This window comes from Clytia hemisphaerica, unplaced genomic scaffold, assembly GCF_902728285.1.
Source record: "Clytia hemisphaerica strain Z4C2 unplaced genomic scaffold, Clytia hemisphaerica genome assembly, whole genome shotgun sequence".
Taxonomy (NCBI): Eukaryota; Metazoa; Cnidaria; class Hydrozoa; order Leptothecata; family Clytiidae; genus Clytia; species Clytia hemisphaerica.
Window position 1 is genome coordinate 374,258 of NW_027104612.1, and position 11,948 is coordinate 386,205.

The window sequence follows — 11,948 nt, forward strand, 5'->3', positions numbered from 1 at the left end:
GTCATTCTGTAACGTTTAGTTTTTCACCTGCAGTCTAAAATTTAAGGGATTATAGGCGTGTCGGCTTTTCCCCAAAACTTATTTAATGATTTTAATTGTCATTTCAGTGGTTCCTTTTTATTTGTCTTATTTATTCTTTCACTTCGTTGTTCTTTTTTTTCTGTCAAAATAGGCGTTTAGCTAATCTAATCATATCAGATTTGAAAGGGGACCTACCCCCCCCCCCCAAAAAAAAAATTCCCCTCTCCAATAATTCTCCTTATGTTCCTTAACTACCAGCCGACAGAAATTTCCTTATTTGGGGCAATGGTCACGGTCTGCATGATTAATGTTTGCAAACTGTCCCTTCTGCAAGCAAACCCCCATTCGGCTACCCAGCAACCTGTTTCTTTAAGGCAAGTTATCTGCATCCCACCCCTGGTTACAATCACCCATTTTTTTCATCACCCAAGGGAAGATTCTGATTTCCAGCTTTTATCGACAGCATTACAAGGGCCAAGAGCTTCAATAGGTGGAGGCGCCACTTTAGCAATTTTGGTGTTACCCCTGAGTCCATTTAAACCCCCATCACAGACTGGACGGCATGATTAAGTGGCCAAGTGGTTCATGGTAGTCCTCAAGGTTAACCTTTTGATTTTAACCAGACTTACTTTTTTTTTTTAATAAGCAAGTGTACCCATTGATCAGGCTCGTGTATGCTTAAGTTCTCAAAACATTCAGGCATAGTTTATGCTAATTGTATGCTTAACAGATTTTGGGAGCAGTGGAATGTAGCTAGCCGTGGAATGTCTTTTTTTTGTTTTTTTACTTGACCTCTACCAAACCTAAATAGACAAAAATGACCACTTAAAAAATATTTGAGCCGTCATATGCTTATAAGCGTTATGCTTATAAAAATGTAGTTGTTTTTGCAATGTTACTAATAGGATGGAGCAGTTTTTACCCAGAATAAGGAACTACTAATCTGTTATTTGGCCTCTTACTAATATTTCAGTGAGCCTTTTCCTTCCTTTTTTTCTTTGGCCTTTGTACCTCCGACCCAAATGATAGATTTAGAAGGTAGTCACTTCCGTTAGCTTGCGCTTAGGGTTTGGCGGTGGACTTGGGGGTGCGGGTTACTACGTAAACCCCATCTAGTTCTATTTCATCAAATCAGATAGGCTCAGATCCACGTCACGGCTCCGGCTCTCGTTGTGGTCTTCAAAACCGTCCGCGGTTATAGGCTTTAAGTAGATTTATCTCTGGATGCATCCCCAAATGTCACGCCAAAACCAACACACTTTCTTACGTTTCATTTTATAGTCAAGATATCTCATTTCACAATTATACATTTGTCTCATTTCACTGTTTCCCCTTGTTTATGTTTAGGGTATCTTACCACTATTTTCGGGTATTTCGACCATCATCAAAAACGCATTTTTTGGATTCCTCACTAGGCTAGGTTTATGCTACTCTTCACTCAACAGTCACACTGATAAGGAATTAACTCAAAATTTCTCTTGAAAAAACAACCAGAGTTTCCCTGAGTTTCCCAAGTTTTAGGCGAAGTTTCTCATAAAACCAAACTGGAGTTTCCCAAAATCAAGCTGCTGTTTCCAAAATTTGAGACCGGATTCTCATCTAAATTTCATTATAAAAACGGCGAAAACAGACTCTCAAAATATTATATAGTTGTCAAAGTATACTGGTAATGGCCAATGGTCAATGAACGCTCAGGACCCAAACACATCTAAAAACACAAGCAAATGAAACACAAGTGGGCACGATATAATAATAATTTAAAAGAAATCTTTCTGACACTTTTTGAGAAACTCCGTCCAACATTTTAAAATCTCCGCCTTTTTTAATGAGACTTCGATTAACTTTTTGAGAAACTCCATTAGCTTGATTTTGGGAAACTTCGGTTATTTTTAAAATTTTGAGCTTTCAGGGCCATCGTAGTTTTCAAAATTTAAAGTTCCGGCGAGAAAGTTGATTTTGGGCTATCTTTTTAATTTAATCGAATATTTCTATTTGGGGGAGGGGTTGGCAGACTTCCAGGCTATATTCTGAGCCTTATTGGACTATTTTTGAACTTTTGGATCCTCAGATCCTAAGGTCCTATATCTAGCGTTAAAACTCAGGAGGGGGTACTAGGTTTGCGAGGTGACGTTGACGGGTATGTCTGAGCCAAAGTTTGAAAATCGATCCTTTGAGAGAACTGAATTTCGACGTTTTTGCGACCCTTTAAGGGACTATTTTTGTAAATTTTTAAGTAAGAAATACAAATTTATGATCCTTTGAGGGAGTTGATTTTTTATATTTCGTAATTTTGGCCCGGGGGACTTAGGCAAATGGAGGTTAAGGTATGTACCGCCCTTAAGGGTACCTTTTTTGGACTTCCAAAGTCCCGCTAAGGGTCGAAAAACTAGGAAAATTTCAACTTTTTACCCCCTGAAAGATCAAAATTTGGTCAAAATTGGTCAAATTTGTCCCGCTAAGGGTCATAAAATTCCAAAAATGTTCCTTTGTTTTCTCCTTTTTAGTCCTGGTAAGGGTCCAAAGTTCGAAAGTCGGGCGGCACCCCCCCCCCCCCCCGTCAGCTCGCAACCCTAGCCCCCCCCCCCCCGGAATTTTGGGATCCTTTCAGAGACTCGATTATGCTAATTTATCGTTTTTGTATCCCTTTGAGAGACTTCCGAGGGTTTTGACACTTCTTGAAACCCTTATGGCTCTCACATACAGAGTCTCTAAAGGCAGACGCCCAATTGTGTAATACTAACAGCAATAAAATAGTCATAAGTAAATTTTCAATTCTTCTGGGGTTTAACAACGTTTTGATGGATTTCTATTGAAAGAAAATTCTGTGTGTTATGTTTTGAGATCGCACTCTTTCATTGAACCTTTTCTACATTTCTTCCTAAACGCGATTTAATATTCGGAAAAGGTCTTCATCTAAGATCCTGGATGATCAACCTTGAGCCCAAAGGCTTATCCAACCCCCTTACGCAATTGATAAACTGATGGAAACGCTGACGGAGGATGTAAACGAGATTCCTTCCAGCTTTACGGCACTGACCTCTTTACGTCGCAGAATCGTTTAACGGCCCTAGCTTGCCAGGGTGCCTTGATGATTGCCATTTGGTTACTTTTATTTCTCCCTTGTGTGCGTTGAATAAAATCAGGATTTGTGCTCAGCTTGATTAGTGGGGTCGTTTAGCATAATTTACAGGAAAAAAATAATATATAGCTGAAACTTTCTACAGACCTTCTCTATAGGATGCTTATGCCTCAGGAAAAAAATCCCCTAGAATCCCACTGGTGGAACATTCCCTTTTTGGGCAATTTCTTTTTTTCCCCAGGCAAAACCCTAAGGGCGAAATGTTTTGAAAATTTCAAACTCATTTTCAGACAATATCAGGTATACCATTCGAAAGCTCTCAAAAAACTATACAGAAGACTTTTAAACGGGTATGGCCGATTTCATTACCTAACTCGAGATATTTCATGCGCAAGTTCCACTTTTCACCACATTTTGGTCTAAAACTGACCAAAAATTGCATCTTCTGCGTGAATTATCTCGAGTTAGGTAATGAAATTGGCTATACCCGTCTAAAAGTCTTCTATATAGTTTTTTTGAGAGCTTTCGAATGGTATACATGATGTTGTCTCAAAAAGAGTTTGAAATTTTCAAAAAATTTTGACCTTAGGGTTTTGCCTGGGGAAAAAAAGAAATTGCCCAAAAAAGGGATGTTCCATCAGTGGGATTTTTTTGGGGTTTTCAAAAAAAAGTTAAAATTTAGACCTACCCACACAACAAAATATTCTAATTACAGTGTCGTGTTCTGACACAGGGCTTTTTTTTCGGGAAACCCTTTATGTAAGTGCTTCAACTTTTTCGTATGTTCGTTCGGTTGAATTTTTCAGCATTGATTTCATTAGCCCTTTTGAATGCTAAAGAAAAATGTCTTCAAATATCATTATAATATACTTTTTCAACCCTATATAACTTAGTTTGGCTCACTTTGGTTATTTTCTTTATATGGTATGTTTAAATTCTTAGCTTTTTAGCTTTTTTTAGCCGAAAAAAAAATATATTCAAAAAAGTCCATTCACTTTTTTCCACTAATTCTTGATTTGTGAAGTGGGCATACGGGAAATGATTTTTGAATAAAAGTCCCAAATAACCCTACTTATACTATTCAAGAGAGACACTGCAGAAACCTTGAGTTCAAAGCCCCGAAGTGCAATCATGGTCGTAATATTTGAGAAAAAAGGGAAATCCAACGGGAAGTTTTGAAACCACAATCGATTTGTAAGTGCTCTAAATTAGGTTGGAAGGGTAAAGTTTTAACTCTGAGTTTTGTCGTGAGACTTAAGACTTGGCCCAGAATCGATTTTCTCGCCCGAACTCCAAATTTCGAAAAACGAGGAAATAAGCTTAATTCTCAATAGATTTCGACCATGATTGTGGCTAGAGTTGAAACTCATGGATGAGAAATATATGAACCCACTTCCTTCACCTTTAAAATGCGTGACCAGAGACAAACGACCACAAACACCAATTTGAAGGTCAAATCCATATTGGCAGATTTCAAAATATATGTTGCATGAAATGAGAAAAGTCTACAATTCCAGTCATCATAATATTTGAGAAAAAAGGGAAATTCCCACGAAATCTTTTGGAAGCGCTCTAACTAACAGAGTTTTAACCCTGAGTTTTAACATGAGACTAAGACAGTTCAAGAAAAAGTTCAAGAATGATCCAATAGGACTCAGAATATAGCCTGTATGTAGGTCAATAAACCCCACTGAAATTGAAATATTCGTTTAAATTCAACAAATATCCTAAATCACTATCTAAGAAAAAAGCCCAAAGCCGAAGAAAATTCGCAAACGTTTTTTTTTTACAGAAAAGAGTTTACAGTTTACAGTCGGTAGAGTTACCAGTCTCCCGCCGTTTTTTTTTTCGTATACCGCCATAACGCCATACCGCCATATTTTCCCGCCTTTACCATCACTGTAACGGACGATAACCAGTGGCGGCCTGGCAGGGGGTGCAGGGTGTGCAGTGCACCACCCAGAAAGATTTGAGAGGGGCGCCAAAAGAGTTTTTCAAGGGGGCGCCAAAATTTTGTTGATGTTTAATTGGGCGATTTGGCGCCCATCGACAAGTAATAGCGCCTTATATAAGTGCAATGTTGATTTTTTTCGCCTGCGGCGCTTCATTTTTTTTTACACTTTTGCTTCCTTTCTCTTGAATTTTTTCAAAACTATCAACATTGAATCGTGAAAAGTCAAAGCAAGAGAAGTGTCGTGTATACACCAGGGGTTAAAGAGGATGGTGACCCCATAAATGAGAGATTGCCAAAAAAATCGAAACTTGTTGATGCTCGCTGTGGTTTTTGTGGTCTTATTTATGCTGACTAACTTTCTCGTTTTTAGAAGATTTTTTAAGCTGTTTGACGTTTCTTATACCAATTATTTTTGCCTGCGGCGCCTTAATTAAAATAAACCCTTATTACTGCCAACTTTCGAATTTTAGGGGCCTCTTTCAGCCATTGATTTTTAATGGGGAGTAAAATAAGACCAGCAGCGCAAAAGTTTAAAGATTATCAGGTAATTTTTCTGACAAAGTTTTAGAAAACAAAAATATAAACCAAATCGACTTGGTATAAAATTCCCATTTCAAGTATCAACAGCTCATGTTTTTATTTGAGAAGCTTTATATTTTTGGTGCTGAATCGGGATAAATTGGGGCATTTTAAAAGTTGAAAATTGAAGGAGATCATCATTTATTATTTAATCATTTAGGAGAACGCGTACATTTGGACTGGTTTTAGTTTAAAATATCCCTCTTGTAAGTCGTTCCCCAAATCCTCCCCCTCTCTGACAATGGTTTGTCATACATCTCGTAAATTTCAATCAAGTCTCCGCCATCATACCGAGCCAACGAAATGCCTGATTATTACTAGATTATTTGTTTTTTCTTCTCCTTTTTGTACACGTCGTAAAGCACAGTATAACACTAGGTGTGTCATTCTATAAGGGTGTACATTCGGGCTGGTTTTATTTAACATTCGCCCTTGTAATACGGTCCTCAAATATCAACCCACTTAACTGTATCTCCATTTAGCAGTTTTTGTTTATCTTCCTGCCTTTGTCAACCTGCATTGTTCCCCCGCCTGGAGGTTACTTAGAACTATTATAGGTAGATCTCTCCTCTGACACCGTAAGTGCTGTCCATACTTTTGGGTGGTTTATCTCACGTGTAAGTCTAATTTTATGTTCCACCCTCATCTGAGTGGCGTCCAACCTAATGATTGGTCCTTATTTGGGTATTCTCGACAGGATTCGTAAGTCAATGTCCTGCACGTCCATAGGCTCCTCGTTGTGCCTTCAAATCTTATTTTTGGCTATTTTTATATTGAGTTGATTTGCTCTTATGTTGCCCTCTTTTAACCATACAGAATTTTAGAAGCCCATTTACTTTCCACAATAGCTCTTCAAACCCAATCGCCATGTCTATCATTCCATCTAGCGTTGGTTTAGACCTTAACATGTCTGGATTTCTTGCTCCTTGGAAAAATGACTCATCTCTTTCTGATCTTTCAGTGCCTACTGACTTAATTTCTCTTTCCTTTGATGTTCTTGAGGTTTAGGTGTCTTGCAGAAGGTCAATAGGCCCATCTCTGGTGGACCCTTTGACTAAGCTGATCTTACTCACATTCCAGTATTCAAAGCTTTTGTTGTTTACACTTCTCTTAAAGCTTTCTTGAGCCAACATAACAGATAATTGTAGTGGACAAACAGTTTTGTATCAATTTTCTTTAATTAGGTCTCTGGTTGTCCTAAGGCTCTCATTCGGCTACTCTTCTTTCTCTCTTACCTTTCGTTCTTACCCTTTTCTTTGCTTGCTACATGTGCCCGGCTCTGATGACGTGTTTACTAGACCCTCTTTTTTTTTTTAGTCTCAGCTACAGCTACCCACATTCAATTTGACTCTCCCAACTCGAATCATCATGCTGCTCCCATCAAGGGTTCCTTTGTAGTTGATCTTATGTGTTCTCCTTTTAGGTTTACCTCTAATTCCATCTTCCTGAACTTCCTCCTTAGTCTCTGTTCAAATAAATACAGTTCCTTTCTTCACGATCTGTCGCTCTTGTCGGGTCTTTGATGTTGTTCCACTGCATTTTGCCAATTATACAACGTTTGTCGAGTTGCTGCATCTTCGTATATACTGATGATATCCAATTTCAATCATCAGTGCTGCGGGTAGCAGCTGGTTGCATCAACTACTGGTCATTCTGTAACGTTTAGTTTTTCACCTGCAGTCTAAAATTTAAGGGATTATAGGCGTGTCGGCTTTTCCCCAAAACTTATTTAATGATTTTAATTGTCATTTCAGTGGTTCCTTTTTATTTGTCTTATTTATTCTTTCACTTCGTTGTTCTTTTTTTTTCTGTCAAAATAGGCGTTTAGCTAATCTAATCATATCAGATTTGAAAGGGGACCTACCCCCCCCCCCCAAAAAAAAATTCCCCTCTCCAATAATTCTCCTTATGTTCCTTAACTACCAGCCGACAGAAATTTCCTTATTTGGGGCAATGGTCACGGTCTGCATGATTAATGTTTGCAAACTGTCCCTTCTGCAAGCAAACCCCCATTCGGCTACCCAGCAACCTGTTTCTTTAAGGCAAGTTATCTGCATCCCACCCCTGGTTACAATCACCCATTTTTTTCATCACCCAAGGGAAGATTCTGATTTCCAGCTTTTATCGACAGCATTACAAGGGCCAAGAGCTTCAATAGGTGGAGGCGCCACTTTAGCAATTTTGGTGTTACCCCTGAGTCCATTTAAACCCCCATCACAGACTGGACGGCATGATTAAGTGGCCAAGTGGTTCATGGTAGTCCTCAAGGTTAACCTTTTGATTTTAACCAGACTTACTTTTTTTTTTTTAATAAGCAAGTGTACCCATTGATCAGGCTCGTGTATGCTTAAGTTCTCAAAACATTCAGGCATAGTTTATGCTAATTGTATGCTTAACAGATTTTGGGAGCAGTGGAATGTAGCTAGCCGTGGAATGTCTTTTTTTTGTTTTTTTACTTGACCTCTACCAAACCTAAATAGACAAAAATGACCACTTAAAAAATATTTGAGCCGTCATATGCTTATAAGCGTTATGCTTATAAAAATGTAGTTGTTTTTGCAATGTTACTAATAGGATGGAGCAGTTTTTACCCAGAATAAGGAACTACTAATCTGTTATTTGGCCTCTTACTAATATTTCAGTGAGCCTTTTCCTTCCTTTTTTTCTTTGGCCTTTGTACCTCCGACCCAAATGATAGATTTAGAAGGTAGTCACTTCCGTTAGCTTGCGCTTAGGGTTTGGCGGTGGACTTGGGGGTGCGGGTTACTACGTAAACCCCATCTAGTTCTATTTCATCAAATCAGATAGGCTCAGATCCACGTCACGGCTCCGGCTCTCGTTGTGGTCTTCAAAACCGTCCGCGGTTATAGGCTTTAAGTAGATTTATCTCTGGATGCATCCCCAAATGTCACGCCAAAACCAACACACTTTCTTACGTTTCATTTTAAAGTCAAGATATCTCATTTCACAATTATACATTTGTCTCTTTTTCATTGTTTCCCCTTGTTTATGTTTAGGGTATCTTATCACTATTTTCGGGTATTTCGACCATCATCAAAAACGCATTTTTTGGATTCCTCACTAGGCTAGGTTTATGCTACTCTTCACTCAACAGTCACACTGATAAGGAATTAACTCAAAATTTCTCTTGAAAAAACAACCAGAGTTTCCCTGAGTTTCCCAAGTTTTAGGCGAAGTTTCTCATAAAACCAAACTGGAGTTTCCCAAAATCAAGCTGCTGTTTCCAAAATTTGAGACCGGATTCTCATCTAAATTTCATTATAAAAACGGCGAAAACAGACTCTCAAAATATTATATAGTTGTCAAAGTATACTGGTAATGGCCAATGGTCAATGAACGCTCAGGACCCAAACACATCTAAAAACACAAGCAAATGAAACACAAGTGGGCACGATATAATAATAATTTAAAAGAAATCTTTCTGACACTTTTTGAGAAACTCCGTCCAACATTTTAAAATCTCCGCCTTGTTTTAATGAGACTTCGATTAACTTTTTGAGAAACTCCATTAGCTTGATTTTGGGAAACTTCGGTTATTTTTAAAATTTTGAGCTTTCAGGGCCATCGTAGTTTTCAAAATTTAAAGTTCCGGCGAGAAAGTTGATTTTGGGCTATCTTTTTAATTTAATCGAATATTTCTATTTGGGGGAGGGGTTGGCAGACTTCCAGGCTATATTCTGAGCCTTATTGGACTATTTTTGAACTTTTGGATCCTCAGATCCTAAGGTCCTATATCTAGCGTTAAAACTCAGGAGGGGGTACTAGGTTTGCGAGGTGACGTTGACGGGTATGTCTGAGCCAAAGTTTGAAAATCGATCCTTTGAGAGAACTGAATTTCGACGTTTTTGCGACCCTTTAAGGGACTATTTTTGTAAATTTTTAAGTAAGAAATACAAATTTATGATCCTTTGAGGGAGTTGATTTTTTATATTTCGTAATTTTGGCCCGGGGGACTTAGGCAAATGGAGGTTAAGGTATGTACCGCCCTTAAGGGTACCTTTTTTGGACTTCCAAAGTCCCGCTAAGGGTCGAAAAACTAGGAAAATTTCAACTTTTTACCCCCTGAAAGATCAAAATTTGGTCAAAATTGGTCAAATTTGTCCCGCTAAGGGTCATAAAATTCCAAAAATGTTCCTTTGTTTTCTCCTTTTTAGTCCTGGTAAGGGTCCAAAGTTCGAAAGTCGGGCGGCACCCCCCCCCCGTCAGCTCGCAACCCTAGCCCCCCCCCCCGGAATTTTTGGGATCCTTTCAGAGACTCGATTATGCTAATTTATCGTTTTTGTATCCCTTTGAGAGACTTCCGAGGGTTTTGACACTTCTTGAAACCCTTATGGCTCTCACATACAGAGTCTCTAAAGGCAGACGCCCAATTGTGTAATACTAACAGCAATAAAATAGTCATAAGTAAATTTTCAATTCTTCTGGGGTTTAACAACGTTTTGATGGATTTCTATTGAAAGAAAATTCTGTGTGTTATGTTTTGAGATCGCACTCTTTCATTGAACCTTTTCTACATTTCTTCCTAAACGCGATTTAATATTCGGAAAAGGTCTTCATCTAAGATCCTGGATGATCAACCTTGAGCCCAAAGGCTTATCCAACCCCCTTACGCAATTGATAAACTGATGGAAACGCTGACGGAGGATGTAAACGAGATTCCTTCCAGCTTTACGGCACTGACCTCTTTACGTCGCAGAATCGTTTAACGGCCCTAGCTTGCCAGGGTGCCTTGATGATTGCCATTTGGTTACTTTTATTTCTCCCTTGTGTGCGTTGAATAAAATCAGGATTTGTGCTCAGCTTGATTAGTGGGGTCGTTTAGCATAATTTACAGGAAAAAAATAATATATAGCTGAAACTTTCTACAGACCTTCTCTATAGGATGCTTATGCCTCAGGAAAAAAATCCCCTAGAATCCCACTGGTGGAACATTCCCTTTTTGGCAATTTCTTTTTTTCCCCAGGCAAAACCCTAAGGGCGAAATGTTTTGAAAATTTCAAACTCATTTTCAGACAATATCAGGTATACCATTCGAAAGCTCTCAAAAAACTATACAGAAGACTTTTAAACGGGTATGGCCGATTTCATTACCTAACTCGAGATATTTCATGCGCAAGTTCCACTTTTCACCACATTTTGGTCTAAAACTGACCAAAAATTGCATCTTCTGCGTGAATTATCTCGAGTTAGGTAATGAAATTGGCTATACCCGTCTAAAAGTCTTCTATATAGTTTTTTTGAGAGCTTTCGAATGGTATACATGATGTTGTCTCAAAAAGAGTTTGAAATTTTCAAAAAATTTTGACCTTAGGGTTTTGCCTGGGGAAAAAAAGAAATTGCCCAAAAAAGGGATGTTCCATCAGTGGGATTTTAGGGGATTTTTTTCTGAGGCATAAGCATCCTATAGAGAAGGCCTGGAGAAAGTTTCAGCTATATATTATTTTTTTCCTACAAACAGCCTGTATTTTTGTAACACGACCACACTATATGCTGTGTACGGCTGTGATAAGCACTTTGTTAAGACAACAGTCCTCCAGAACGTTATATGGACCTTGTGAACGTTAGATAAACGTTGAAAAACGCTGTGTACCAACTGGGTATGATCATATATTGTAAATTGATTGTTGGGAGGGCCTTTGACTACTTTGATTACATCGAGTTTATCCTATACTATTTGATTTGAATCTACAATATCGCAAAATCTATTGAGAATTTTGGTTAATTTCTCGTTTTTAGCATTTTAAAGTTTGGGCGAGAATTCCACTTTGGGGATATTTGTAGAGATGTTAAGCGACCTGGCTTAATTTTCTTGGTGGTGCAAACTATGAAATTGGCGCCCCTGATATTTTTGTCCCTACTTGCGCCCTCCATCATTAAGTGGAAATATTAAAAGTCAGAGCAGGTGACTGGTTGAATGTTGAAAGTAACACCCGGAATCTTTGAGTTAAAAAACTTTTATTTATACGAATGTGTAGTAATGATAACTTGATATCTATTTCATCCTTGTTATAATTTGAAATGTTATATTTTTCTGAACAAGGAAAATTTTTCAATTTTCAACTTTTAAAATGCCCCAATTTATCCCGATTCAGCACCAAAAATATAAAGCTTCTCAAATAAAAACATGAGCTGTTGATACTTGAAATGGGAATTTTATACCAAGTCGATTTGGTTTATATTTTTGTTTTCTAAAACTTTGTCAGAAAAATTACCTGATAATCTTTAAACTTTTGCGCTGCTGGTCTTATTTTACTCCCCATTAAAAATCAATGGCTGAAAGAGGCCCCTAAAATT